Source organism: Sciurus carolinensis, chromosome 5, assembly GCF_902686445.1.
Source record: "Sciurus carolinensis chromosome 5, mSciCar1.2, whole genome shotgun sequence".
Classification (NCBI taxonomy): domain Eukaryota; kingdom Metazoa; phylum Chordata; class Mammalia; order Rodentia; family Sciuridae; genus Sciurus; species Sciurus carolinensis.
The window spans coordinates 120,100,411-120,127,789 of NC_062217.1; the positions used below are offsets into that span (position 1 = coordinate 120,100,411).

Consider the following 27,379-nt stretch of genomic DNA (forward strand, 5'->3'; position numbering starts at 1 on the left):
ACAAGGCCCTGGGTTCAAATCCCAAACACTGAAAAAAAAAAAAAAAAAAAAAGGTAAGGCCTAGCAAAAGGAAGTTAGGTCATGAGGGTTTGCCCTTGAAGGGGATATTGGGAACCTGGCCCCTTCCTGCCTTCCTTTTCTTCCAGAGGCCATGCACTCCTGCCATGATGTACTGGGCTGTCATAGGCCCAAAAGCAACAGGGCCAAGTGACCATGGATTGAAACTTCTGAAACCAAAGCCAAAATAATAAGTTGGTTATCTCCAGTGTTCTGTCACAAAAAAGCTAATACACTGCCTACAAGAAACTTTGTCTTAAGTGTTGGAATAATTTTTAGGCCATCATTGAAGTTCTAAACAAACAGGATTTTAAAATTCTCTTAGAAATTGCAGATATTCAAGAATACTAAGGGGGTGTAGATATGATCAATGTATATTATTTGCATGTACAAATATGCCATGATAAATGGACCCACCATTTGACCCAGCTATCCCACTCCTTGGCCTATACCCAAAGGACTTAAAATCAGCATACTACAGTGATGCAGCCACATCAATGTTCATAGCAGCTCAATTCACAATAGCTAGATTGTGGAACCAACCGAGATGCCCTTCAATTGATGAATGGATAAAGAAACTGTAATATATATACACAATGGAATAGTACTCAGTTAAAAAGAAGAATAAAATTATGGCATTTGCTGGTAAATGGATGAAGTTGGAAAATATCATGCTAAGTGACATAGGCCAAGCCCAAAAAACCAGAGGCTGAATGTTTTCTCTGATAAGTGCATGACAATATATAACGATAGGGGGTGCCAGGGGGAAGAGAAGAATGAAGGAACTCTGAATGGTGTAGAGGAAAAAGGGGTGGGAGAGGGTGGGGATGGAAAAACAGTAGAATGAAACACAGTATTACCCTATATATATGTATGATTACATGAATGGTGTGAATATACATTGTGTACAACCATAGAAATGAAAAGTTGTACTTCATTTGTGTACAATGAATCGAAACATGTCTTTAAAAATAAAAAAACATTTTAATAAAAAAAGAAAGAAAAAACCAAATATGCCATGATAAAATCCATTACGCTACAACTAAAATGCACTAAAACATTAACAACAACAAAAAGAATACCAAGGGACCTGGTACAAGAAACACTAGAAAACTGTATTTTCTCATGTATAAAAAATAAAAAAGATTTATATCTGATTAAATGAAAGGAGTTGTTGACCAAGTGTAAGATTCTTAAGTATTTTTATTTGGTTCCAGAACAGTGGAATGCATCTGAACTTGTGGAGGCTTGTTAGAACTCAGATTGCTGAACTCTATGCCCAGAGCTTCTGATTCTGTCGTTCTGAGGTAGGGGTCCAAGTTTACATTTTTAACAAGTTCCCAGGTAACACAGATGCTGTACTTGGAAAACCACTAGAGAAAGAGCATGAAATTTCCAAAACCATAAGTGTATAAGAATATTTTTCTAAAATATATTAATTTTAATTTGTATGCTCAGCCAAATTCATTTCATTTAGTCAATTACTGTCCCTGTTCATACTGTATGGTGACAGATTATGCATAAGGTAGAAATCACATTAATGATTTTATTTTTAAAAAATTACTGTACATTTGCTAAATGCCAGGCACATGCTAGATTTGGGAAATAAAATGATAAATAAGTCCTATTCCTCTCTCAAATTAATCATAGCCAGTGAGGTGGACGTGGACCAACATAAAAATAATAATATATGAGAAAAAATATAGTGATAAAATGCTCAGGAACATGAGGGGACAATAAATCTGCCCAGGAAACAGAGAGAGCTCCAGAGATATGGGGTGTTACAACAATTTTTTTCAAGATCTTAATTGGCTTTATTTTATGATTTGAGAATTTGAAAACATTTCATTCCATAAAATAGAGTAAGCATTCCAATGGACTGAGTGGAAAAGGTTGTTTTGGTTTGGGTCATTGTTTTATTTTTAGAGGTTGGTTTTACAGACAGAAAAGGCCCGAGAAAAGCAAAAATAAAGACAAAAGGTGGACTGATCATTTAAAAGTTACTTTCCTTCTATGGTAGGGACAGGGAGAGAGAAAACTACAAAAATAACTGATGGGGGCTGGGGATATAGCTCAGTTGGTAGAGTGCTTGCCTTGCAAGCACAAGGCCCTGCGTTCAATCCCCAGCACCAAAAAAAAAAAAAAAAAAAAAAAAAAAAAAAAAAATTAACTGATGGGTTAACATCAGAAAACTTCAGGATAGTTTTTGTAAGAATTAAAAGATGTAAGGAGTGAAGCAGAGGAAACTTCACTGTTGCATAGATTGGTCTGTTTGGAAAATCTGGCTATCTTTCATTCTCCTAAATTCTGGGAACATCAGATAACAACTTGGTGACCCTGGCACTTTCGTATGGGTGATCCAATTTGATTTTTAATTGGGTCTTTTGGGGTCTGGTGCAAGAACCTAGTCTAAAATAATGGCCTTGTTTAACAGGTGATAGTCAAGTGGATTCACAAACACCCACAAAAAACAGGGTTCATCAGTCAGGAAGTGGCAACAGGCATTTTAGGCAGAGTACATGTTTTATTCATAGGACAAGCAGTGGGATACAGAAATAGAGGGTAGAAAAAGAGAAGAAGGGGCGCAGATAAGGGTATAAAGACCTGCTGGAGCCAATGTTGATAATTTGTTCTTCATCTTTGTGGGTTCAGAAAACCAAAGTTCAGTTCAAGAGCTATATGCCAGGCTCTAGTGCTATGCCCCTGGGGACAAGACAGAGGTCCATGAAAGAACCATATTCCTCTTCCCTGGGCATCTGAACTGGAACTTATTTCCAAGATTTTCATATCTCTCTCTCTCTCTCTCTCTCTCTCTCTCTCTCTCTCTCTTTCTCTCTCTCTCTCTTTCCTCATATAATAAATTTTTATTTCATTGCTGTAAAGAAAAGGCAGACTTACCCTTCCCCCTGAGTTACTAAGAGAGAAAATTTTTACAGAATTTCACCATTTTTTTTTAATTTGTTTTTTCTGTGGTGCTGAGGATTGAACCCAGTGCCTCACCTATGCTAGGCAAGCATTCTACCACTGAGCTACAACCCCAGCCCACTGAGAGAAAATTTTAGGCAGGTAAAGTTTAATTCACTTGCTTTCTTTGCTCAACAAGGGAATAGGCTTGCACAAATGTGGGCATACTGATCAAACTAGTGCTGTTTCTGGGCACAGCTGTCAGGCAGAGCTTTCTCAGTGATTTTTTTTTTTTTTTTTTAATGATCCAAATAAATTATCCTTCTTGAGTTTCACTCACATTTCATTTGGACACCTATAGTGGTTTTATATGCCCCTCAATAATGCTGAACAAATATCCTTTATTACTCCTGACAGTACCAGCTCATAAGTCTATGATTTCTCAAACATTCTCATCTCTTTTTGTAAACTGTTTTTATAAGTTGGTTATTGATCACCAGTTTAGTATCTGAATATAACCTCCTTCATTAAACAGATAGTACAGAATAAAGTTTAAGTTTCCTTTGACAATTCCCTGCCTCACCTTCCCCAGGAGAGTCCATGTGGAGCATTCTACCTCTAAGATACATTCCCAGCCCTTTTTATTGTACTTTTTATTTTGAGACAGGGTAACATTAAGTTGGCCTTGCTGGCCTCAACTTAACCATCCTCCTATCTTAGCCTCCTGAAAGCTGGGATCATAGGTGTGTCCAGCTGCGCTGGGCCAGGTAGTTTGTTTTTGAGAACACTGTAGATGTTTAATTTTGGTTTCACTTACCATGTAAATGTAGGGAAATCATAAACTTGCCTTGTTCAAATAGCTTAGTCATTAAACCTTCCCATGGGTGTACCCGAGAACTTTGACGCTTATTTGTCCTTTTCCTATAGCCTTAGTTTGTTTAAGGCGGCCTTTGAGTACGGATAACAGAAAGTTGACTCCTATTTATTCTGCATCTGTGAGCATATAAGAATCCACCTGGCTTTCATGTTTTTGCTTGTTTGTTTGTTTTATGATACTTGAGATTGAACTCAGGGACGCTTTATCACTGAGCTACATCTCCAGACCCTTTTATTTTTTATTTTGAGACAGGCTCGCACTATGTTGCTGAGGTTGGCTTCCAACCTATGATCCTCCTGTCTCAGCCTCCTAGGTTGCTGAGATCAAAGGCATATACCACCACACCCAGCTTAGCATTTGCTTCTGACTGCTATCTCAAAACTAGGCTACTTATTAGTAAACACCAATTTCATTCTTCGAAATTTTAAATATTTAATAAGAGTATTGGCGTTCAGAGCACACAAATACTATCTGCTTTACTTTCAGTTGGTAAAAATTTTTAAAAATCAAAAGAATTATAAATTTGGGGGTTGGGGTTGTGGCTCAGTGGTAGAGCACTTGACTAGCACGTGTGAGGCACTGCGTTAGATTCTCAGTACCGCATATAAATAAATAAAAATAAAGGTCCATCAACAACTAAAAAAAATTTTTTAAAGAATTATAAATTTTAAGTAAGGTATGTTTTAACTCAAAATTTGGAATAAAATTAATTTAAAAATTAGATTCATTTAGCTACTAATATGGGTATGTGTGGCTGGAGATGTAGTTCAATGGTAAAGAGCTAGCTAGCATTCACCAAGTTCTGGTTTCAATCCCCAGTACTGGAAAACATACATACATAAATATGTAAGTATATATATGTGCGTGTATATATATAGGTTTAAAGCTTAAGATACAATTTCATCAAAATGTATCCTCAGGCGCCCAGGTAGTTCAAATGTGATTTACAAACATATTAAGAAAGCATTTATAAATATTTGTCAGTGTCCATGTATTCTGGATAAGAAGTACACTTTATACTTTGTGTTTATGTTCATTTGCTAGACTTCACAGGAATTCTGCAACATGGCCTTTGTTAAAATATTTATAGAATAGTTCTTAATTCCTCAACTACACTTATGTATAATTTTACCTACTGTTTAACTGTTTTTACTTTCCTGATGAAATTTAGGGTTCTCATTTTATCATCATGATCTCTACCATTTACTCAGTGGTAAAGCACACACTGGGTTCAATTCCCAGTGACACACACACACACACACACACACACACACACATACGTGTCATATATATATATATACACACTGTATTATTGCAATATATATAAAACAGTACACTATAGTCACTTTCTATGTTAGTACATAGAGTTACATTCCTTATTCCTTAAGAGTACACTCCTTGAGCTGAGGATGTGGCTCAATGGTAGAGCACTTGCCTAGCATGTGTGAGGCACTGGGTTCCATTCTTAGCAACACACAGAAATAAGTAAAATAAAGGTCCATTGACAACTAAAACATATTTTAAAAAGGAGTACAACCTCATTTTTTTTTAACATCCATATAATTTTTCTTAGTCATTTGTATGATTTCAGATATCTGAAATTGTGGCCAATTTGGTGGGGAGAAAAGTGAAAAAGAGAAAAATTATAAAAACAGCTGATTTTGCACTTTCTGAACTCAAAGCTAGCCCGGAACAAAAAGGAAGTAACTAGAATTTGCCGTTTGTTTGTTGTCATTGTTGTTTGTTTGTTCCTGTAGTGCTAGGGATTGAACAAGGACCTTGCACATCCTAGGCAAGTGCTCTACCACTGAGCTACATTTCCAGTCCTGGATCCTTTTTTTTTTTTCCTCTTATTGTAAACTTTTTCTCCAATCCCTTCTTAACAGAAATGTTCCTTAAAGGTTTATTCCAGGAATACAATAGTGTTCAATATTGGAGTATCCACTGATGCAGTTCATTATATTAATATATTTAAGGAAAAATGTTTATTCATAAAATGTGTGGGCTGGGGTGCAGCTCAGGGGTTGAGCACTAGCCTAGCTAACATGGGGAAGGCACTGGATTTGATCTCCAGCACTGGGGGCAGGGGAGCATGACTCTCAATAATAACAATGAGCTTTGTGGCACTTTAACTTGCCCTATCTCATCATCTTTCCCCAACTTCTTAGGTAGCCTTGGAAACTACCATCCTGGAATTGCCCAACAACCAATAGCAAAAGACAAGATATGTTTGAAACTTCTTGAAAGCCTCATTCGTAAATAATTGTCATTATTTTACCTGACAGCTGCCTGGTAGAACCTAATTACAAGTCTTATCTTTATTGATCTGATTCAGAGTTCACCTGGTGCAAAGAGCCTTTCCTCCAGGGTCATTTGTCAAAAACAATCAGCAGCAATTCTTTAATAACTTCATGTGTGCCTGAGTCAGTGGATAACAACTGGGGCAAACTATAAGCCTAATGAAAAGTTTATAAGGAATAGCAGGGGAATGAGATGTCCAGAAGGAGTTTTAAATAGCTCTGACATGGCTGCGGATAGAGCTTGGTAAATACAACACTCGCCTAGCATGCGTGAGGTCTTGGTCTCAACACTGAAAGAGAGAGGGAAAGAAAAGAGACGAGAAAAAGAAAACTTTTGACATATTCCTGGGAATTTAAAAGGCAAAACACATGCAAAGAGCTCTGAATATATTCTAAAATGATGTGCATAAAGACCTGAGAATATCCTAAGCTCTAACCTCTGGCTGACCTAAAGACTTGGTATAAGCAAAAGTGAAAGCTAAGGCAAAGTTGCCACTTCTGACTATTGAAGGTGTTCCCCAACACACATACACTGAGCCCCTCAGCAAACACTGGGAGACGTATTGGTTCTAGGAATTTAACAAAATCTCTGTCTAATCATTAGCCAAGCTAACAAACTAGAGACTTCAGATGCTCAAACTAGAGACACCCACCAAAGAACACAGACTTTAGAGAAAGTCACTAAGATAAATGACAATAACAACAAATAATGGGAAAGGGAGAATCTGATTTCCATGGATGCAACATTATGTTATGTATATTTTCTAGATTTCAACAATGAGTAAGTAGACATGCAAAGCAATGAGGAAATATGACAGATAAAGGGAAAAGAGGAGTTAATAGAAATTGTCCCTCTGGGAGCCCAAATGTTGGAATTATTAGACAAAGATATGAAATCCACTATTTTAAATATGTTCTAAGAAACAGGAAATTATATGTCTGAAGAACTAAAGGAAAGTATGAGAAAAGAAAAATATGAGAATCAGGTCTAATCAAGTAGAGAATATCAATACAAGAGAAATTATGAAAAGAACCAAGTAGAAATTATACAAACTGAAAAGTACAATAACTGAAATGAAGAAATTAACCAGAAGAGCACCACAGCAGATTTAAGCAGGCAAAAGAAAAAGCTAGATGAATATGAAGATATGTCAATTGAGATTATCCAATCTGAGAAATAAAAAAAAAAGAAGAAGAAGAAGAAGAAATAGAGCCTGAGATCTGAGGCATCATCAAGTATACCATAATATGCACAATGGGAGTCCCAGAAAGACAGGAGAAAAAGTGGCAGAGAAATTACTTGAAAAAATAATGGCCAAAGTTTCTCAAATTTGATGCAAAATACTAATCTACACAGCCCAGATGCATATCCCAAGTAGCATAAACTCAAAGCAGTCTGCATCCTACACACATCATGATGGAACTGTAAATGACAATGACAATGACAAAGACAGTGACAGGAAAGCAGCAGGAGAGAAGTGATTCATTGTGGAAGATTGAACCACAGTAAGATTAAAAGCTCATTTATCTGAATGTCAGAAGGGAGTAAAATGATCTATGCTGAGAAAGAATATAGACTGAAAAACAAACAAGCAAACAAACAAAAGATTGTCAATCAAGAAATCTATATCCAGCAAAACTTTTAAAGGAGAAATTAAGACTTTCCCAGAGAAATAAAAATTGAAAGTATCTGTTGCTAAGCACTGGGTGTGATGGCACATGTCTAAAATCTCAGCTTCTGAGGAGATGGAGGCAGGAGGATTACAAATTCAAGTAAGAACTTACCTCGAAATGAAATAAAAAGGGCAGGAGATGTAGCTCAATGATAGAGAATTTGCCCTGCATGCATGAGGCCCTGAGTTTGATCTCTAGGAAAACAAGAAAGAACTTGTTGGTAGCTTCCTTCCTGTCAGAAATACTAATAGGAGTCCTCAGGCTGCAGCAAACGGACTATTTTTTTAAAATATTTTTAGATGTTGATAGACCTTTATTTTATTCATTTATTTGTATGTGGTGCTGGGAACTGAACCCAGTGCCTCACACATGCTAGGCAAGTGCTCTACCACTGAGCTACAACCCCAGCCCAAGGACTATTATTAATCAGTAGCTACATGAAAAAATAGAGAACACCAAATGTATAAATGGTCAACAAGCACATGAAAAGACACTCATTACTAATAATTACAGAAATGCAAATCAAAACTGCACCAGGCATTTAGACTGAAATGAAACATTAATCAATATGGGATTACTTTGCTGAAAGTAGTGACTACTTACCTGCAGATGCCCAATAAGAGTGAAAGCAGGATAAATTTTGACATCTCTGCTTTCATTTTGTAACTGTCTCCTTTGTTATCTTAAATTTGGGGTCAGGTCCCCCACTCAGCATGTCAATCATTTAAGTAGTGTTCATCTAAAAATTAATAATATAGCCAGCTGTGGTGGTTCATGCCTGTAATCCCAGCTACTTGGGAAGCCGAGACAGGAGGATTATGAGTTCAAGGCCAGCCTGGGTAACTTAGTGAGATTCTGTTTTCAAATAAATAAATAGGGCCAGAGATGTAGTTCAGTGGTAGAGCATTCCTGAGTTCAACCCTAGTACTGCAAAATAAGTAAACAAATATTAGTAATACAAAGTTTATTAGCCCTAAATTTACCTACCTATCCAGTCCCTCTTGAAGACTGAGGAAAGATTTGCAGTATCCTATTTCAGACCCCTGTAGCGTGCCTAGAAGATGGAATGCAGGGACACCATAGCCCACTATGAGAAGGCCCCCCTAAGCAGAAGCAATCTTCTCATGGGAATCTTCTCAGGATCACAGGTCTTAAAGATAAACATCTTGAACAACAAATGGAAATTGCCCCATCAAGTGATAAGAGTCACCTCACAGAACCAGGTCTGAGCAACCCAACCACAGTGTGACCAAGACTGCTCTGGCCCAGTGCCCCAGTTCTTCCTTTATTTAAACCTAAAGCTCATGTTAGCAACCCCAATACAGAACTGATACGCAGAATCTCACTGTGTCTCCCCAGTACATCCCATATTGATTAATGTTTCCTTTCCTGCTTTTCACCATTATCTTTTCTGTTTGGTTTTTGAGGCAAATGGCCAGACTTGGTTTGTTGGGACCCCTGGAGTCAAGCCTCTAGCCTAGGACTCTGGTAGAAAAAACAATGAGCTGAGCCCATGGCACATGTTTGTAATTCCAACCACCTGGGAGGCTGAAGCAAGAAGATTGCAAATTTAAGGTCAGCCTGGGCAACTTGGCAAGGCCCTTTCTCAAAATGAAAAATAATGTAGCTCAGTGGTAAAGCACCCCTGGGTTCAATCCGCAGTCAAAATTTAAAAAATGAAAACCAAAACAAAGCAAAAAACTCAGTGAGGTGTCACTTCACACAACTAGAACAACTAGCTCAAAAAGATAAAAGAACTGGGCAAGGTGGCTCATGCCTGTAATCCCAGCAGCTCAGGAGGCTGAGACAGCAGGATCGTGAATTCAACCAGCCTCAGCAATTTAGTGAGGCCCTAAGGAACTCAGCGAGATCCTGTTTATAAATAAAATATAAAAAAGGTTTGGGGACATTGCTCGGTGGTTAAGCGCCCCTGGGTTTAATCCCTGGTACAAAAAAAAGATAAAAGATAAAAGAAGCCAGGCACAGTGGACCATGCCTGTAATCCCAGAGATTCAGAAACTGAAGTAGGAGGATCACAAGTTCAAGACCAGCCTGGGCAACTTTGCAAAACCCTGTCTCAAAATAATAAAAATATAAAGGGCTGGGAATGTGACTCATTGATACAGTGATACAGCACCCCTGAATTCAATTCCCTGTACTACTATATAAAGAACAAAAGCTGCATAAAACAATAATTATAAATCTGTGTTAACGAGAGCAAAATGTATAAAGATATATTTGTATGATAAGAATAGCAGTGGGGAGTGGGGAGGGAATGGAGCTAAATAGATTTTTTTATATGGTATTAAAATTGTATTAATCAAAATTAGTTATAAATTGAGATGTCAATTGTAATCCTCCAGGCCATCAGTGAGACTACAATTCAAAATATATATTTTTTTAAAAATGACAAGGAAATAAAAATGGTATACTAGAAAATATCTAGTTAAAAAGAAAGCAGGGGCTGTGGATGTAGCTCAGTGGTAGTGTTACCAAACCAAGCCAATTTGCTAGCTGCATGGTATGCCAATCACTGAGTTTTGCAAAAGAGAAAGAATTCAGAAAGCAGCTGATATGGAAAGGGAGACCTAAGACTCAAACTCACCTCTCTAAGGATGGGGTTTGGGGATATTTATGAGATAAAGAAGCAGGATGATTTAAGTCATAGGTAAACGTAATTGAGGTGAAGTAATCAGCGGTCTGCACATTTCTAAGGAAACTGTGACTTTTCACAGGACCACATGTCCAGAAAATGACAGCTTTAACATGATCTGAGGGTGGAGCTTTTGGCCATCTGACATCAAAAGTTCACCTATTGAACACTTCTGCAGGCCCAAGTGAAGCATCTGTGGTTTCAACAAAAGTGACCTTCAAGTCCTTGAAAAGTAACCTTGGAAACCATTAGCATCGTGACCCACACATCAGAGGTGTTATCTATAGCAAAGCTAATGGGAGATTAACAAAATACTGCTTAGCTGTGTGGCCTCCAAAATTGGGAGCGTTGTTTATTTTTTGGTACTAGGGACTGAACCCAGGGGCACTTTACTACTGAGTCACAACCTTAGCCCTTTTTATTTTTTATTTTTGAGACAGGGTCTCACTAGGTTGCTTAGGGCCTCAAACTTGATATCCTCCTGCCTCAACCTCCCAAGTCCCTGGGATTACAGGCTTGCGTCGCTATGCCTGGCCCAAATTAGTAATTTTTAAAGTCAACCAAAAACAAGTAGCTTAAAGCAAGTGAAGCTACAGATTTTGTTTAGAAGTTGTCCCTTGCTTTCTGTAGGGTGTCTTCTAACATGCACAAGGTCCCAAGTTCGATCTCCAGCACCAAAAATGAACAAAGTAAAGAAATTGAACTCAGCTATCCCACTCCTCGGTTTATACCCAAAGGACTTAAAATCAACATACTACAGTGATGCAGCCACATCAATGTTCATAGCAGCTCAATTCACAATTGCTAGATTGTGGAACCAACCAAGATGCCCTTCAATTGATGAATGGATAAAGAAACTGTGATATATATACACAATGGAATATTACTCAGTCAAAAAGAATAAAATTATGGCATTTGCTGGTAAATGGATGAAGTTGGAAAATACCATGCTAAGTGAAATAGGCCAAGCCCAAAAAACCAGAGACAATGTTTTCTCTGATAAGTGAATGACAATACATAATGATGGAGGGTGGTGGGGGGAAGAGAAGAATGAAGGAACTTTGGATGATGTAGAGGATAAAGGGGTGGGAGGGGTGGGAATGGAAAAACAGTAGAATGAAACAGACAGTATTATCCTATATGTATGTATGATTACATGAATGGCGTGAATATACATTGTGTACAACCATAGAAATGAAAAGTTGTACCCCATTTGTGTACAATGAATCAAAATGTGTCTGTAAAAATAAAAAAAAACATTTTAATAAAAAAAGAAATTGAAAAATTGAACAATTAACAATAATGACATAAGATATACAGATATAAGTGAGTTGTGGTGGCACAAACCTGTAATCCTTGTTATTTGGGAGGCTTAGGCAGGAGGCTGGTGCATTTGAGGTCAGCCTGGGAAGTAGAGGAAGACTCCATCCCAAAAGACAAATAAAAAATATATACAGAAAACAATTATCACAGGCTGGGGTTTTAGCTCACTGGTAAGAGCACTTGCCTAGCATGTGTGAGGCACTGGGTTCAATTCCCAGCACTGCATATAAATTTAAAAAATAAAATAAAAATCCATCAACAGCTAAAAAAAAAATTTTTTTTTAAAAAGAAAACATGTATCACAAGGGTAGACATAAACTCTGTCACACTGATGATTAATGAATCAACTCTCCAATTAAACGGCAGAGATCAGCAGAATGGATGTTGTGTGTGTGTGTGCGTGCGCATGTGCTGGGGACTGAACTCAGGGCTTCGTGCAAGCAAGGCAAACGTTCCATCACTGAGCTACATCCCCAGTGTAACAGAATGGATTTTCAAAAATGATCTAAACAGCTGGGTACAGTGGCCTATACCAGTAAAACCAGTGACTGAGGAAGCTAAGGCAGGAGAGTCTCAGGTTCAAAGTCAGTCTCAGCAATATAAAAGGACTGAGGTTTTAGCACAGTGTAAAGTACTCCAAGGTTCAATCACTAATACTGTAAAAACAAAACAAAACAAAAAATAGGGAAAAAAATTTAACCAAATCCTTTCTCCAAGAGTCAAACTTTTTTGCAGTGCTGGGGATTGAACCCAGGGCTTTGTGCTTATGAGGGAAGCACTCTATCAACTGAGCCATCTCCCCAGCCCCCCAAGAGACAAACATCAGATTCAAAAGCACAAATAGGTTGAAGATAAAACCTGGAAAAAAGGAAATCAAACAAAGAATAACCAAAAGAAAGCCAGGCCCACTCTGCCATCTTCTGCCCAGAAATTCCTCACCCTGTGACTCTCCCTGAGGTTCTCCATAGACTCTGAAGTTGGATCGTGTCACTGAGCTATGATTCCAGAGTCCTCTGTGCTGCAGAGTTAAGGAAATGAATATATCCTTGGGCATTTCATTTCCAAACCTTTCAAGTTGGAGCAAGAAGCAGAGCCATGGGTGACAGAAGAATTCCCAAACTGGAGCCTCCCAGGTATTTGGAAAGTAGATGACCTGATTGAGACTAGCAAGGAAAATCAAGACAAACATTTGTGGTTGTAATCACCAACAGCAACAGATCAACAGAGAGGGTGGAATTAGGAGAAACATTTCAGTTGACAGTGAGCCATATTTCAAATCTGACTGTGAGTAACAGAAACCATACAGAAGTGAGCCTGAGGAGTTTAATGTATGGCAGAATGTGCTTCTTGCTAGTAAGCCAGATGAGGTACAAACTGAAGAGAAACCTAGTGATTGTAATGGGGCTAGGAAATCTCTCAGACATCCTCAGCATCAGTCTGCATTAAAAAACTCATACTGGAGCCATGGGTGGTGGCTCACACCTGTGATCCTGGCTACTCAGGAGGCTGAGGCAGGAGGATCTCAATTGTAGGTCAGTCTGGGCAACTTAGCAAGACTATAACTTAAAATAAAATTTAAAAGGGCTGGGGAAGTAACTCTAGTAGAGTGCCTGCCTACCATTACCATGCACAAGGTCATAGGTCCAGACCCCAGTGTGTGTGTGTGAGTGAGAGAGAGAGAGGACTCATACTGAGGGAGTGAAGGATCCAAAGTGGATTTTGTCTAATATTAGACAAAACAGATGTTAATACACAAGTTGTGAATATAAACAAAGAAGAACATCTTATAATAATACAAGGATTAACTGAAGATAGCACAATTACAAACACATATGCACCTAACAGAGTCCCAAAATACATGAAGCAAAAACTGACCAAACTGGAGCTGGGTTGTGGTTCAGGGTAGAGCACTTGCTAGCATGTGTGAGGCACTGGGTTCAATTCTCAGCACTGCACATGAAATAAAGATCTATCAACATCTAAAAAAAAATTTTTTTTAAAAACTTGTCACCGCCTGCCGCAACAGTCACGTGGATATTGTTACCGCCTGCAGCAACAATTGTGTGGGTATTTATCGGAGGTGGACTGGAAACGAACTACTTCTACTATCTTTCTTTAGTGGGCTGCTTTCTTGCTTGTTTGTTCCCTAGCTTATAGAGGAAGAGAGGCTTTAAGAGGAGAGAGAGAGAAAGGTTTTGCATAAGAGAGAAAGAGTCTTTGAGAGGAGAGAGAGAGGCTTTGCTTATCAGAGAGGCTACACTTTCAGAGATCTATATCTTCTTAGAGTCCTGCATCCTGCAAACTAAAGGTGGGTGCTATCAAAGGTGCTTCTTCTGTGATCTGCCATCTGCCTTCTGCGGTCTATCAGAGAGTGCTGCTTCTCCTTGCTTATCCAGTTATCCGTGGTGCTTCCTATAGGTGTGTCTTATATACCTAAGGCACCCAATCAACTTAGGATCAGCACAATTGAGGCATGCCCCTTGGTACCAATCAAGAAAGAATGAGGAATATCTGTTGACCACTAGAGTAGAGGAGACATTAACTAATCAGGCAAAAGTAGATCACACCGTGTTAACACTAACTATGCGCCACCTCTTGGCTCAATGCCAGCCACCATCTTAGGGTTACCCAAACATGTCTTCTGCAAAAACTGACCAAATTGAAGGAAGAAATAGACAGTTCAACAATGACAGTTGAAGATTTTTGCCTACTTTTTTTTTTTTGGCAGTACTGGGGATCGAACTCAGGGCCTTGTGCTTGCAAGGTAAGCACTCTACCAGCTGAGCTATCTCCCCAGCCCTTGCCTACTTTTAATAATGGATAATACTAGACAGATCAATAAGGACAAAGAAGACTTAAATAATACTATATAACACCTCTGGGCCTAAAAGATATGTGTAGAGGCACTGGGGATGTAATTTTGTGGTAGAACATGTACTTAGCATGTGCAAGGTGCTGGTTTCAATTCCCACCACTGAAAAAGAGAAGATATTTATTTGCAGATTGCTCCACAACACTAGACAACACATTCTTCTCAAGTGCACAGGGAACATTATCCAATAGACCAATATTAGTTCAATAGATGTAACAAATGTAGCATAAATGTTACTATCCATGTAAGATGTTAACAACAGAGGAAATTGAGGAAGATGTATATAGGAACTTTCTGCACATTTTTTGAGGAGACTGTAATTTTCTTTTCTTTTTTATTTTGGTCTGGGATTGAACCCAAGGGTGTTTTACCATTGAACTGCATACTTACCCTTTTTTAAAATTTTGAGACAGGGTCTTGCTAAATTGCCCAGGCTGCTCTGGAACTTGTGATTTTCCTGTCTCAGACTCTCTAAATTGCTGGGATTAAAGGTATGCATCACCACTATTGTAAAAAATTTTAAATTATTTTTAAAAATGAACTAAGGAGATGGACACAGTGTAATCCCAGCGACTTGAGAGGCTGAGGCAAGAGGATGGCGAGTTCAAGGCCAGCCTCAGCAACTTAGCAAGACCCTGGCTCAAAATAAAAAATAAAAAGGGCCCAGTGGTAAAGTGCCCCAGGGTTCAATCCCCCGTACCAAAAACAGGAAGGAAGGAAGGAAGGAAGGAAGGAAGGAAGGAAGGAAGGAAGGAAGGAAGGAGAGAAAATACCAGACAAAAAAACAAAAAAATGAAGACTTGCCAATAGCCATGGGAATAAGCAGATTCTTCTACACTAGAGCCTTGAGATAGATAACTGTAGCACCAGTTGATACTTCAATCGCAACCTTGAAAGAGACCCTGAGCCAGGACATTTTATCACGATGTTACATCCCTAATCTTTTTTTTTTTTTAATTTAATTTTAATTTGGAGATGTGGTCTCACTGAGTTGCTGAGGTTGTCACTACATTGCTGAAGCTGGCCTCAAATTTGCAATCCTCCAGCCTCAGCCTCCCAAGTGACTGGAATTACAAACATGTACCACCATGGCTGGCTCCATTTCCATTTCATTAAAAGCAGCCTCACCTGCCTATATTGGAAAATCAGTAGTACATTACATGTGAAATACTATTCTTTTTTTTTTTTTTCTCATTAAACTTTTGTTTTAATGGGTCTCAAAATTCTGTGACAGATTTTTGGTCAAGTCGTTTCCATTAAAAAGTACTGATTTTAAAAACTAGTAACTTAAAACTGCCACACACACACACACACACACACACACACACACACACATGATCCACAAAACATTCTCCTTTCTTTCTGAAGGTTTTACGATGCATTGTTATCATTAACCAGTCTTTTACTATTAACTTAAATGGCCAATTGAGACAAACAGTTCTGAGACCATTCTTCCACCACTGATTAAGACTCGGGTGGCAGGTGTTAGGGGTAATATTTAGCCTTCTGAGCTCTCTGGGCAGACTTGGTGACCTTGCCAGCTCCAGCAGCCTTCTTGTTCACTGCTTTGATGACACCCACAGCAACTGTCTGCCTCATATCACGAACAGCAAAACCACCCAGAGGTGGAGAGTCAGAGAAGCTCTCAGCACACATGGGCTTTCCTGGAACCATGTCAACAATGGCAGCATCACCAGACTTCAAGAATTTAGGACCATCTTCCAGCTTCTTACCAAAACGGCGATCAATCTTTTCTTTCAGCTCAGCAAACTTGCAAGCAATGTGAGCTGTGTGACAGCCCAGTACAGGGGCATAGCCAGCTGTCAGGGACCAAGAAGTTCTCATTCTGAGAACATTCTGACCTTTACAATAAGCAGCAGCGCCCCTCCCCCCCTCCTGGCTGATAATTCTGACAGTATGGCGCCTATGGCGCCCACGGCTTCTCTTCCGGGACTACACTTTCCCGCCGGCGCGAACTTCACCTTCCTGCCAGTGCGAATTTGCACCCTATCAGGAACCCAGCAGAAGAATACAACCAACCAGGCTGCACCTCGTCATACCCCTCATTCCCTCAGCATAAATACCCGTGAGAACAATAAAAATTTGCAGCTTGATCAGAATTCCTGTCTTGCTGTCACTCCCTGTGTCTCTTGTCCCTTCATTCCTTCTCTCTTAGGTTTGCCGGTCCGCGTTGATGTCCCGCGGGTCGGGACAGCCAGCACTGATTTGGCCTGGGTGGTTCCGGATAATCACCTGAGCAATGAAACCAGTTGCTTCCATTGGTGGGTCATTTTTGCTGTCACCAGCAATACTGCCATGACGAACATCTTTGACAGACACGTTCTTGACATTGAAGCCCACATTATCTCCAGGAAGAGCTTCACTCAGAGCTTCATGGCGCATTTCAACAGATTTTACTTAAGTTGTGACATTGACTGGAGCAAAGGTGACCACCATGCCAGGCTTGAGAACTCCAGTCTCCACTCGGCCCACAGGGACAGTACCAATACCACCAATTTTGACATCCTGGAGGGACAGAAGCAAAGGTTTGTCAGTTGGACGAGTTGGTGGCAAAGCTTCAAGCTGTGTGGTTCCACTGGCACTGCCATGGGTGACTTTCCATCCCTTAACCAAGGCATATTAGCACTTGGCTCCAACATGTTGTCTCCATTCCAACCAGAAATTGGCACAAATGCTACTGTGTCAGGGTTGTAGCCAATTTTCTTAATGTAGGTACTGACTTCCTTAACGATTTCCTCGTATCTCTTCTGACTATAGGGTGGCTCAGTGGAATCCATTTTGTTAGCACCAACAATTAGTTGTTTCACACCCAGCGTGTAAGCCAGAAGGGTGTGCTCACGGGTCTGCCCATTCTTGGAGATACCAGTTTCAAATTCACCAACACCAGCAACAACAATCAAGACAGCACAGTCAGCCTGAGATGTGCCTGTAATCATGTTTTTGATGAAGTCTCTGTGTCCTGGGGCATCAATGATAGTCACATACTACTTGCTGGTCTCAAATTTCCACAGGGAGACGTCAATGGTGATACCACACTCACGCTCAGCTTTCAGTTTATCCAAGACCCAAGCATACTTGAATGAGCCCTTTCCCATCTCAGGAGCTTCCTTCTCAAATTTTTCAATTGTTCTTTTCTTGATCCCATCACATTTGTAGATCAGATGACCAGGAGTGGTAGACCTGCCCGAAACTACATGTCCGATGACAACGACGTTAATATGAGTCTTTTCCTTTCCCATTTTGGCTTTGATTTAGCGGTGGTTTTCACGACACCTATCTTCTGGCGGCAAACCCATGTGAAAAAGCATACTATTCTTTTTAAAATTAAAAAACAAAACAAAACAAAACTATTCTACCCACAGATAATACTTGGTGTTCATCTGAGTCCACTGATTTCATTGGAATAATTTCCTGGACCTCAACACAGCATTTAGGACACTGTACATACTAAAATAATTTCTACTAAACTCAATGTTGAAATAAGTTTAATAAGAATGAACCAGCGGGCTGGGGAGACAGCTCAGCTGGTAGAGTGCTTGCCTCGCAAGCACAAGGCCCTGAGTTCGATCCCCAGTACCGCAAGGAAAAAAAAAAAAAAAAAAAAAAGAATGAACCAAAAATGCTGGGTATGTGGTGAATTTCTGTTATTCCAGCAATTTAGGAGGCTGAGGCAGGAGGATCACAAGTTTGAGGCCAGACTTGGCAAGTTAGCTAGATCCTGTCTCAAAATAAAAAGTAAAAAGGTCCAGGTGAAGCTAGACTTGGGGACAGGCAGTTAGTGTAGAAATAGGGTTAGGGTCAAATTGAGGAAATAGATGACATGAAAGCCATCTGCCTCTGGAAGTTGGAGACTGCCCCTGGGAGAATGGAATGTCAAGGATCTCCAGAGCCCATTGATTACCAAATTTACCTGTCCTCATCAAGGACTGCAAGCAAGGAGCTGCTAATTAATGCCCCTGGGCCCTTGCCTGGGTGAATCACTTTGACCCTCCCCCTACCCCATCCGCTTCTCACTTTATGCATCTCACCTGCAAAACCAGGCCTAGTCACAGCAGGAAGGAGAGATAAAGGGGGAGAGAACTGGAGAACAAAAGAGACCTTAACCTGTAAAAGATGTAGAGTGCGCTCACTTGTTGGGATTCTAAACATCAGTCATGGCCCCTTCTCCCTCCCTGGACAAGTCTGTATTATTACCTTTAAATAAAATCTGCTTAATATGCTTGCCTTGGTGTGCTTCTCTAGTGTTCAAACTTCAACATTAGAGGGAGTAGAACTCCTCACCAGTAAATGGCAGTATCACAGGGATATAGCTCAGTGGTAGAATGCCCCTGGCGGGGAGGGGTTCAATCCCCAATACTGGGGAGGGGGGAGAACAAACTTATTAATTTATTATTAATTATTAATTCCATAACAAACAAAAGTAGCAGCATGGGACTAGGGTTATTAATATGTTAACTTCTAATCACTACCCCGTATAATAACATAACAACCCATTTTAGAAATTAAGAGACCAAGGTTCAAAAAATTGAACTGCTACAGAATCAACTCACTGGAAGCTGGTATGTAAGTGCCAGAACTAGGATTGGAACCTAGGCCAGTCTCTTTGATTATGAGGGCAATTCTAAATTTATCTTTTTGTTGTTGTTTTTGGTAAACTTAGAATATTATTCCCAATTATCCTTTAGTTTCTTGGTCCATAAAATAATAACTTTGCTAGACTGGTGAAAATGAATCACTTAAATTGTAATACAAAGCTGCTCCCCAGCCCTTTCTGTTGCACCACAACCTAGCTTGTCAGTCTGAAAGCTGCTCTCCCTGCCCTTTCCGGTGCAGCCATTTTCCCCGCCTCCCAACTACTGTCAGTCTGTGAACATCCTAGCTAGCTATTGGTTCATCAGGCAGCTTACAAATATCCTTCTCTGTTATTGGTCCCCTGTTGGGCGGGATTTTTAAAGATAGCTTCACCACCATCTTCTCTCCTGCTTTTCTCTCCCCTGACTCACTTTTTTCCTCCTCCTCGCTTTCCACTCTCTCTAGCGCGCACCCTTTCTCTTTCCCTTTCTTTTCCTCTCATTTTCTCTCTTACCCTGCAGGAAGACACTCTGTTTGCTTAATAAACTCCCTTATGTGATTTCCTGTGTCTGGCGTGGTTTTCGTGGGATTCCTTACATAAATGCCCCTGCCACCAGTGTGACCATCACTGCAGACTGATAGGCATAGGTACTGTTGAGAACAAGGTGACATCTGTGCAGCCATGTTGTATGAACAAGCCATTTCGGGAACTGGCCCGTAAAACCCCCCCAGGAAAGGACGCAAAGGTGCTACCCTCAAGAGCCAATACAGGACAAACAGAACGTACTGGGCCCCCTGGGTTTATCAAGGCTGTTAAGAGATATCTGTCCAAGAAATGGGCAGCTGCCCGGGGAACCTTATCTATCAAGGACAAGGGGGCCTAACCCCAACTCCTGTCCTGCATAGTTCCCCCACTCCCTCCTCCCTTCTTCCTCCAGGACTGTTCAGTTCTGGTGAGACCCAACGAGAATCAAATAGATTGGCGGGACCCAACCAAAGAGGACAAATGTTTAGCTGTTCAAATGTTAACCAATAATATACAGGTCTTTGTGTGTGAATGCTTGAAAATCTCTTAAATAGAGGACTTTCTCACCCCTCAGGCCACTCCCTACTCAGCCATTGTAGTGGTGTGAGAGGCTGGTTGCAGTCCAAGCTCCAGATTGCAATAAAACCTCATTGTGTGTCTTGCATTATTGTGTGTGCACTTTGACTCTCTGGGGATAGGTCGATATTGAACCCCAATAGTACATATAAAATGAAACTTGTTTTTTATCTTCAGCTTAAAATTATGTTGGGAGAGGAGCTGGGGTTGTGGCTCAATGGTAGCACACTCACCTAGCATGCATCAGGCCCTGGGTTTGATCCTCAGCACCACGTAAAAATAAAATAAAGGTATTGTGTCCACTTGCAACTGTGTATTTTTTAAAATTATGTTGGGAGAACCTACTATCTATGCTGTATTTTCTAAGTCATTTATGTGCTTATGACATAGTAAAAGCAGTACAGGAATTTGATTTAAAGTCTTTATCTTCCGTAGGTGTTTTCCTTGGCATTTGCAGTAATCCAGTGGATCAGAAAAAAATGTTCAATACTTTTTAATTATTTTTAAACATTACAGGAAGAATGTGTTAGGTTCTTTCTTCCTTTTGAGTTTCTATTTGTTTACTTAATATCATAATTATTAAAATTGGATAAGTTCTTTTGGTTTCCATAGTCCCACCATGAACATGTAACAGGGTCCACTTCACCTTCTGAATATAGCTCTGAGGCTTATTTTTAAAAAGGACTTGTTTTCCTTTTCCTCTTCTCCCTCTACCCCTTCCTACCTGGGGGTGGGGAACAAGATTACACGGAGTTATCTGCCGGAGGATCTAGGAAGTAAATAACAAGTGAATGTTAACACACCCTCAGGGCACCCTGGGACTCCCTGTCAGGGAACACCTGTAATGTCGCCTTTGAAGAACTCCTTTAAAATCCCCTTGTCCCTTCTGATGGGGAGAATCACAGTCTGGAACAGGAGTCTCCTGTGCTTCTCCTTTGGTAGCAAAGTAATACTTCTTTTTCCTTTTTCTCAAACCCGCAGTGTCCTCCTTATTGAATTGGCATCGTGGACAAGGACTGAACTTTTGGTTACAAATTTGGCACCCCAGGTGGGACTTGAGAGCAGTGCCCTCGACCCTGCTCCAGCTTTTTTGGGCAGGCCTGGCACTCCAAGCAACCGCACATCCATGCTGAGGATGTAAAGTGAACTTTTTGAAAGCTGACTACTGGAAAGTTAGGAGACTTTCGAGTATGCCTCAGGTCAAACCAGAAGAGCTATTCCTATAAGTAAAGGGAGGGACTGAGGGACTCCCAGCAGTTGCCGAAGTCCCCTTTGCTTTGGGGAACTCCTGCCTTCCTTCCCTGCACTGTAAAGACTGCTCCATCTTGATCTACTTTGAGAAAAAGGAAACTGAATGCAGTAAAGTCACCACACCTTAGCCATTTGGTAAGCTCCCCCAGTGTGCACACCGAGACCCTTGATTCTACACATCTGCTTCCCCTTTTGTGGGAATATCTGGTCCCTTTTTCTGGGGACATCTGTGGCACCACTGGTGTAGAAGTCACAGTTAAACCGGAGTTGGGAACTTGGGGGAATTTCCCCATCTGGTCTGTATGTTTTAAAGGTTCCTGTCTGCTGACCATGGTTTGGGGATCCTCTCTGTCTTTTTTTGCATTTGTTTCTGGCCCCTTAAGACATGGGCAATACTGTGTTTGTTGATCCTATCGATTGTTGCTTGGGAAAGATCTTGGCTGAATAGGTCACCTTTACAGATACAAACCTGTCTAAGAAAAAAGTGATGCTTTACTGTAACAATCTGGTCTTTGAATGGTTTTCTGAATTATCATATGATCTTGCAATTAGGAGTTGGTCTGTCAGAGAAAACAAAAAGGGAAAGATTTTGTATGTACAGGAATGTATGCAATTACATAATGAGTCTTAATAGACAACAGACAAAAACTAAGTTGGTTCCAAAAATGTACTCCCTCTAATGTTCGAGTATAGCAGGACAGCAAAGAAAGATTTTAAAATTTATTTTTTCTTTTCAATGCAGTGTGGACAGTCTGAGTATTACTTCTCAGCCTGGCCCCAGGCAACTGCAAATCTTCCTGCTGTGGGTCAGGGACAGGAGTCCTCAGATAAAGGAGAGAAAAGAAAATCCCAGGAAAGTCATCTGGTCTATAGAGAAAAGGGTAAAGAGAACCTGGCTTCTACCCTGCTTTCCAGCCACTCTTTGTCCATGGGAACAAAACTGGAGTTTGAGAATGGGGCTCAGTTCGCAGCTTCTTCAGATAAATAAAATCTATGTGGGCTATAGGCCTTACTGATTTTCTTTCTGGGTTCTTGTCTCATGGGTTCAAAGAATGAAATCCACAGATTGTCAACTGCAGTGATGAAGGATGGGAGAGCAGTTACTGAGATCAGAGGGTCTCTGATGCCCTCGTGGCTGTGGTATGCCCAGTTCCTGGGAATGTTTCTGTGCAAGGGCACAGGATGACTAGCTACTGTAGCAATGCCCTGCAATGAGGATGCTCTGTGCAAGAACCCTATCAGTTCTAACCTTGCTCTCAGGCACACAGCTCCTGGGAAGAAAGGAATTCTTATGCTAGACAACCACAATGTTTCACCAGCTCCAATTCTTCAGTTCCTGCCCGCCTTATGGTAACTTTAAACAATAGACTTTGAGAGTTAAACAAAGCTCCTAACATTGCACTTTGCAACAATGGATTGCAACCACAGAAAAGCTACATAGGATGTCCTAGTTTCTGTAAATTTCCTGAATACAAAGAATAATGGTTGCATAGTCTTTAACCTGATAACGAGACATATATAAATGAAGATTACTGGTGTAACTCTTTAGACCTGCATCTCCATCAGAGGGTAGGCTCCACCTGATCCCAGCCTAATCTTCAAGATCTGTGTCTGTGAATCTTTATTTTCCAATCCCCCTTCGCCCCTCGCCAGACCCGAGAGTTTGATCACACTGGTCACAACAACAGATGGTGGCAGAGGACAAAAATAAAAGAAATAAAATTAGTTTTGAATGAAAGGAAAAAAGGTGGAACTCCCTGTGATGTGAGGGGGAAACTGGTGGAAAGCTTTTCCACTTAAGTATACTAGTTCAGGGACTTAGACTGAATAAAGGCATTGATCAGAGTCCATGCTAAACAGACATTAAAAGTGTTGGGGATAATTGTTGGAATCTATGCTGTACAGATGTTGGGAAGGTACCAAGGCTGTTGGTTTGGCCCATGACTTTCTATTTGGCTGTGTACTTTTAGTCCTTAAGTCTGAATTTTTTGTAACCTCCATTTGAGTCCACCCCCATTTTAATTCTCCTGCCACTCTGGGACAAAGGAGTGGACTGGAATGATTTAACCTCATAGGGGTGCCTTTGCATTTGGGAAAACAAAAAACAAAACAAAAAAAAACCTTATCTGGAGCCTATTACACTCATTGTCTGATGATTAACTAGCCTATCTTAATGAGGATGGAAGATGAAAGCTGCCAATCACAAGGAATGGAGCAATGTGTCCCAGTATTATTAAATTATAACCTGGGGACAAAATAGTCTCCCCTTTTTTAAGACCTATCCTAGGGCTGGAGATATAGCTCAGCTGGCCAAGTGCTTGCCTTGTAAGCACAAGGCCCTGGGTTCAATGCCCAGCACTGCCAAAAAAAAAAAATAAATAAATGAAGTATAAATGCCTCCCTGAGTCTCCATGAATTCAAGCACCGGTGTCTTGCCCCTCTCTTCATTTAACTAAGTGCCCTAGATAAATAAATATATAAAGAGAGAGTCTCTGGGTACAATTGACAGTGGGGAACTCAAAGTTGATGGCATTATGATGATGATAAGGGAGACTGGTCAAAGAACAATAACCTGTGTTCCAACCCCTTGAATGCAAACTGGAAGAAAAAAGATTTAAGGCACAATTTTTAAAAAATATGCCAGACTGTCTTATACCTCTTGTTGTGTAAATTAAATGTACAGATAACATACTCACCCAAAAAGTAACAACTTCATTTGCAAGTGCCTTCCAGGAAAAGCAAACAGAATCTGCTCTGCTGGAGGTCTACTAGAAGTGAGTAAGGCCTTTTAGGCCAAAGGGACCCTGAGAAAGGTGATCAATGTTATCTTAACCAAGATTTGCTTTAGGAGGAAATAACTTGCCCCAGGAAAAAAATAATAATAATAACCTCTTAAGAAAGAGACATTCATTCTCTTCTGGACAGTTGTTTGCGTTGTACTCAGCTTTGCCAGGTATCCTACTCTGTCTCTTCTATCTAATAAAAAAACCTCACACTGATGAGTACCAATTTGTGAAAGACTTGAAAGTTATAAAATAATAAAATGTGATGTCCATTATTTTTTAGGATTTTTCTGTGTCAGAGAAACAGATGACTTAAGATCTTGACCAGGCTTGACTTTCATGAATTGTTAGCACAAAAAGACCAGGCAGGATGCAAAAACCTCACGCATCATCTCAGCTTTTTATTCAGAGGGATGAAATGGTGCCCATGGACCCACTCTCCTGGTGGAAAATGAGCCACTGAACAAAGAAAGGGACTGGGTTTATATAGGATATTCTGAGGGCTGGTCTAGTGAACATATTTCAGTTTTGTTTAGACAGTCAGCAATGTGGGCACTTTCTGAGGTCAGTGCCTATAAAGGATGTTGCTTTGGGGGAGGTAACGCCTTCTAGAGACTATTTTCTTTTGAGGATGAAAAAACAGAACCTCTTTGCCCGCAACCTGCATCTGGAAAACATTCATCTTGGGAGATGAAAGCTTCGATGCACGGCCTTCATTTTTACTCCCTTTTCTTTTTCTCAGGCCTCATTATTTTGGGAATTTCTTATTCTCCATATCCATTATGAATGACCTAAATATACGTGACTAGAGATATGTATACATCCGAAACTAAATATGTTTGTCTGAGCCTGATCTAAATTTCTGTAAAAGTTTATAAAATGAAAATTTATATTGGTTTAAGCAATAAGTGTTATCTTTTATACATTTCATCTGGCATAAAAGGGCAACACTGCCATTTAAAAAACTGACTTATGTCTGTCTGCTTTGACTTAGTCTAATTCTGATCATTAACACTGTTCCCCGTATAAGAGATTTAAGGCTATTCTTGATTTTTGCTAGTACTGCTAAACTCTGCAAGCCTGTAAATATCTGTGGGTTCTGAATTTTTACTGTGAAAATTAAGCCTAGTTAATATAAGGACATCTGTGTAATGGTGGCACTGTTAGTTTTTTGTATATTAAGTATACTCCTGTTCTTCTAGTATACAAATTTTAAAATATAAAACTAGGAAGAGCACTTTTCCAAGCTGGTGCTCTCCAAACAAAAGTTGTCTAAAATGGTAATTTTAAATCTTATAGAAATACTACATTCAACTGGAAATTTATATCATCTAATGTCCTGTAACTAGACCTGTTTTCGATAAGATGTATGTAAATTTTGTTACTTTTTACACTGGGATTAAAGAGATTAAAGTGTACTTTTAAAAGATATTGAGAGCCTGATCTTTTTAAAGGTGGATATTATAAAACATGAAAACATTTTGCCACTTTCCCACAAAAAAGGGCTAAAAGCTCTTAGCTTTTCTTTGATTCGTGTTAAAGATGTAATGTTGTACTATTTTTTGTGAAGCGCTCCAGCTTACCTGAGATAAGGCTTGGCTTCCCACCTTAGTCTGTGTTAGAATGGCTCCAAAATAGGCTAGACTTCAGTTCATTTAAAGCTATGTTCAAAAGATTGATTTTTGTTGTAAATATTACTGTGATCTCAAAATAAACAGGAAATATAACTAAGTAAGGTTTGGGATTATAAAAAATTGTTTTTTGGACCATAGCTATTATACAAACTGAATGTGTTTTTGCTATTGTTAATTTCATTTTGCATTTTCCTTGTAAACTTTAACTGTTATCTGTTAGTGCCTTACAGAAGTGTAACTTCTAATCTAAAAACTTGAGTTAATTTGAGATAACAGACCATCCTCTACAGAGGACAGACAGGATATAAAGTTAACTTCCAGTACTAATATGGATCCCAATTAAATGGAAGGGGTAAATAACTGTATATAGATATCCAAACTATAGATATTGAAGTTATAAACTGTTACTTCCTCTTTTAGACTAGTGAAACTGGCTTGCTGGGTGTTTAAAACCAAAAACTTGGAGGTCAAAATCAAGGAAGTAAAGGGCCAAAGAAAAAGCAGCCAATATTTGGTCCTTGCCCGCTAAGGTTAGCCAGCACACAGAGAATGACAGGACCCTCTAAGGGCTCTGTAACTCCGGTGAGTCACCTGATCTGCCATCAGGAGGATCAAGAGGACCCTAGAGAACAGAAAGCCAGCTGGTGATGCACATTCTGCAAAGAGAAGGGTCACTGGAGACAGAAATGTCCCTGATGCTTCCAAAAAGCCATGTCTGGTCATCAGGACCCTGACCTGACCCATCCTGGCACATGGCACCACTGGTAGAAGAAAGGTAAAGGAGCCAGGAGGCTTCACACATGTCCCCAAGAGTGATTTCTGAGAAATCTCAGTTGATTCTTAAGAATAGATAGGAACAAGGTCAGTATTGACCAGTTTGGTCTTAAACGCCTGGCAGGAAAGCATAGCCTGAGCAGTTCTATATGGACAACTAAAAGGAAAAACAGTGGGTTTTTTTTTAATATAACTTAAGATATACACTTGTAAGGAAAGATAGTGGACTAAGACAGACATCATAACCCTATGTACATGTATGATTACACAAATGGTGTGAATCTACATTGTGTAAAACCATAGAAGTGAAGAGTTGTACTCCATTTGTGTACAACAAATCAAAATGCAGTCTGTTAAAAAAAAAAAAAAAAAAAAAATATATATATATATATATATATATATATATATATAGTGCTGAGGATTGAACCCAGGGCCTTGTTGTATGCAAGGCAAGTGCTCTACCAACTGAGCTATCTCCCCAGTCCAAAAAATTTTTTTAAAAAGATGTACACTTGTGACAGTCCTACCAAAAGTAAGGGAAGCTGGAGGCTGTAAAGGGAGGGTTCCTATATGGAAATGCCT

At 39.8% G+C, this 27,379-nt stretch overlaps 1 protein-coding gene and 1 pseudogene across 2 annotated transcripts in view; both read right to left on the reverse strand.

Moving 5' to 3' along the window:
• Pbld (phenazine biosynthesis like protein domain containing) overlaps positions 1–27,379 on the reverse strand; it is a 73,237-nt gene that overhangs the window by 39,645 nt on the left and 6,213 nt on the right. The window lies entirely within an intron of this gene.
• Positions 16,001–17,920, reverse strand: LOC124984488 (elongation factor 1-alpha 1-like; annotated as a pseudogene).